Source organism: Cupressus sempervirens, chromosome 7 (genome assembly GCF_028749045.1).
Source record: "Cupressus sempervirens isolate cs-2001-9-10 chromosome 7, ASM2874904v1, whole genome shotgun sequence".
NCBI classification, from domain to species: Eukaryota; Viridiplantae; Streptophyta; class Pinopsida; order Cupressales; family Cupressaceae; genus Cupressus; species Cupressus sempervirens.
In genome coordinates, this window is record NC_143124.1 from 256459815 (window position 1) to 256464683 (window position 4869).

Genomic DNA, 4869 nt, shown 5'->3' on the forward strand with positions numbered 1-4869 from the left:
AATACATCACAACATAATACATGTATGACAAAATTACTATTTAATAAAATTTAAATCTAAATTTTATCAACTAGATCTATATAAATTTCCATATCTTTATTAAAATTATATCAATTAAATTATAAATAAAGTTAAACACTTAAGTCAAATTAAACATTAAATACTAAATTTTTAAGTATGAACTCATTATGGATTATACATGTTCATGTCTCAAGATGAAACAAAGTTAAGATTATGACAAGGTTATGGTTTACAATTTTGTTATGTTAACAGTGTTCATGATGGCTAAGCTTAAGATTATTATAATGATTGTGATCCTTTAATGTTAGGGAACTTACCTAGAATTATGGTTTTAGTTACAATTATATTTACCTGTATTGGATATTTATTATGGTCCTAAGACAAGAGTTAAGGTTACAATTATCTAATGAAAGCTTAGAGATAGAATTATGAATTGATTAAAAAATATTTATGCTTGTAGTTTGAATCCTAACTATTATTCGCTTTTTAACATAAGTAGTTTTCTATCAACAATGACACATCCAACATGAGAAAACATTAAATACCAAGGACAAAGGCAAAGAAAATTATTCTATATATATAGAAAGGATAGAACAAACTTCACAATTCTTCAAAGAATCTAAAATCTATCACATGACATTATTGTTGTAAAGTAGGTCATATGAAATTCTACAAAAAGTAGTTGGCTGATCAAAAATTGTTCTTGGAAAGGTGTCAAAAATGCTCAAGTACAAATCTCAACACTTAAAATAGGCATCCCCATTAAGTAAGTCACCTAGGGATGAGGGGAATTTTGGGGCTTTTGGGAATGAGGGGACAATTCTACTATATAGAAAGGATATGAAAAGCTTCATGATTCTTCAAAGAATCAAAATCTAAAACTTAACTCATGCATTATTGTTGTAAACCTGGTCATATGAAGTTCTACAAAAAGTAGTTGGCTAATAAAAAATATTCTCTAGAAAGGTGTCGAAAACACTCATGTCATACAACACATGCTAACAATTTCTCCATTGTTGATCAGATGATAGAATTATCAGCAGAAGTTTAGATTACATTGCACACAAACAAGATGTTACAAGAAAACTGGGACAAGACAATGGCACTAATTCTAAAGGTATGTTTTGACTTCTTGTCACATTTTGGAATAATCATGTAAAATTCACCTTTGGCATTTACATTAGAAAGAGGGAAAAGATGTAAAGGTGAAAATATAAGAAGTTGAATATAATGTGTAAAGTATATTGAGTATATATGTATGGGGAAGCACCATCATATTATGTACATATACAGGTATTGAGATAAACATCTCTTACAAAAGCAATTTCAGAAGATCTAAAAAATAGAGTATGTCACCAAGTTGAAAACCTTCTTGCAAACTATAAGTGTAGATCATGTTAGGTAATGAACTAATTTACATTTGAACCCTATCCCTAACCATGTATAATAATCCTAATTCTAATCATAATCCATAATTAATTACCTTATGAAGCTTTGGAAAAGAGTTCTAGTTGTTGAGTTTTCCAAAGATTTTCTTGTTGATATAAAGACACATTTCATTTATATGTTAGGGTTTACTATAGATGGAATCCCTAGGTACCTAACCACTTAATTATGAAATCTCCATCCAATACCATATTTACTACACAAGGTAGGGGACTCAATATTTAGCCCCAATAAGATAGATGTAGAGACATAAATCTTACTACCAGATACAAAGAAAAGAGGTCCAATTTGATCATTAAATGACTTGTGTTGCACTCTTCTAGCTTAAAAAGAATACAAATATATTATCAATAGACTATGTACATTAGATACTTATTAATTATTTTGTGAGTAGATCCTCTAACTTTTAGAGACAACTAGTTATCTCTAAGGAGATAATGTAATGAGTCAATGTTCAACAATAAAAAATAAAGAGGATGCAAGAGGAAACCCTTTCATAATTGATCTAGAGAGTCCTAAAAATTATGATCTTACCCCATTAATTTCTTTACTAAAACCTTGACACCAATACTAAGAGAGGACACCATTTGACATTTAATATTGGATGGAGGTCTTGCAACATGATCATAGTGAAACTCCATTCCACCCTTTTGTAAACATTTTCATAATCAATAACTTGGGCATGCCTACACTCTATCCTAGAAATGTTTCTCAATCCGTAGTCTTCCAATAGGTTATCAAGTTCTCCAATATGCATAAATATCCTTAACAAAAAACTTTTGTGTAGGGTTAATGATCTTGGGTAGGATATCTTCTAGTCTAGAGGCTAAGACCTTGGCGATAATTATTTTGTATGATACACATTTAGGAGTGTCCTGTCTCTAATTTTTAATGAGATTCTTATCTCCCCTTGGGGATTAATTGATTACTTGACCTAGGGATTTTATGAGCCCTCTGCTAATCACTTGATCAATTTTATGAGCCTTCCATTGATTACTTGACGTAGGGATTTCTCATTACTAATTTTTTGGATGGAGGAGTTGATTTATGATAGAAATGGGTTTATCACTTGGAATAATGCATCTTCATTCTAGGAATGATGGTTCTCATTTTATCCCTATCTTCTAAATCATTTTGAACTATCATCATCTTCTAACCAAAAAAATTGATAGTAAAATTAGGAAAAAGATATTACTATATATATCACTAGGGGGTGGGTATTTCTTTTTATAGAATAAGGAAATATTTTGTTATGTGACATTCCATTCTACAAAGGTAATAAACATTTAGGCTACCCATCTAAGGGTCTAGTCCAAGCTCGTACTCGCACTGATGTGGACACCTCCACCTCTTGATGGTTAGGGAGGGTTAATTAGATGTTTGATTCGTTCAAGTCTCTTCTAATTTTTTTATGATGTATCATTTTGAGACCTTGATATCAATGTTTAATTAGTTTTAGGATTAGGGTTCAATTTGGTTTGTAATGTTTGATTAGGTTTACATGCTTAGGTTTCAATTAGGACAAGAGTTAATAAATTGAATTAAGTTTTAAACTGCTAAATTTGGTTTTAGATATAGAATTATAGTTAGAGCTTTTAGATTAAAAACAAAAATTAATTCCAAAAAGTTAGGTTTGAATTTTATTTTAAAGTGTTCAATATATTATTGAGTTCTAGTTTAGGGTGATTTGGTTTAGTCTTAAGGTCAACGTTTAACTTGGTTCAATCTTCTAGGGTAATGGTTCGATTTGGTTAATGGTTGGGGAAAGGATTTTTAAGGTTAAATTCAAGGTTTCTACTCTTAAGTTGGGATATATAATTAGGTTTATGATCATGATTTAATTCAATTTGGTTTATAAGTATAATATTAATTAGTTAAGGGCCAGGGTTACCTTTCAATCTTAGGGTTTGACATTTATAAAATTAGTACTCAAGGTAATATATAAATAATTAAATAACTTTCCTATCTTAGAGTTAAATTCAATACAAATTGACATTATAGAACTAATCCTAAATGATGCCTAGCCAAGGCATCCAAAGAACTAATCAAAAGTTTTACCAAGCAAGCAATAACATACACACAATAATTTACATTTATAAAAAAGATAAGATATTGCATTCTTTAATGAGCACATTTACATTTCATTTTTAAATAATTATAAACTACTAAAAGTAAAATAAATAACGTGTCCACTTGAAAGTTCATATTAACTACTTCTATTCAATCCATTTAAATAATTTATATACATTTGTTCCAAATGCCACTTGGCAAATTAATTCTAAATGCAGAATCATCCACTGTACATGTCACAGGGTATGAAAGGCTAAAAGAATATACATTTATAAAATAGTTTACATCATCCATTTTTTATCTATGAAACAAAGTACAATACAATTTAAGTAAAATCATTTTAAATACTATAAGTTTTTTGTTTGGATCCCTTGGCCAACTGTTATGTGATTAAGTATTTTATAATATGTTTAGGGTTTTATTTATATGGTTAGGTCAAGATTATAGTTTAAACAATAAATTTAGGTCGAGGTTATATGGTTTTAGGTCAAGGTTAAATAGTTAAAACAAGGTCGAGGTTATAGCTAAAACAAGATAAAGGTTATATGGTTTTAGGTCGAGGTTATATTTATTTGTAAAATTACATGTTTAAAAAATAAATTTACATCTAATATAATCATTCAACATTGTAATAAATACATAAATTAAATACATTTCAAAACATCTAAAACAATAATTTTTTAAATAAACATTTACGAAACTATATTTTAATTAACAAATATAAAAAATTAAACATTTAAGTTCATTAACAATGTAAATTTACAATTTTACATAGATATGAAAAGTGAAAAAACAATAAATTAACATACATATTAAATTGAAAATTAAAAAAAAAAGAGTAAAATAGTATAAAACATATTAAAATACCTGTGTATCAAAAACTAGCAATAAGGGGGTAGTTGGTAGGGCTAAGAAACGGTATCCCATATGTGTCTCTAATCAGGATCCCATTTTTGAGGTCATGAAAATGACCTCTAAAATGCCACAAAAATGCTATATAAAAGTTTTACAAATCGAGTACCCAATTTTTAAGAGATCGAGTACCCGATTCTTAAAAAGGTGGGTGCCCGATTCTTAAAAAGGCAGGTGCTCAATAGTTAAGCGGCTCGGGCACCCAATTCTTTTTAAATATCGAGTACCCAATTTTTAAAATTTGGGTCGAGTGCTCGAAGAGTAATTTTAGAAACAAGTACCCGTTTCTGAGAAGTACAATTCTGCGGATCTGACTTCTGCGGAATTGCAACCCAACTTGTTGCGGTCACCCTAAATATAATATCTTTCTCAAATTCTATTTCTCAGTTCAGAATGGAAATTCTTAGTTAACTACTCATT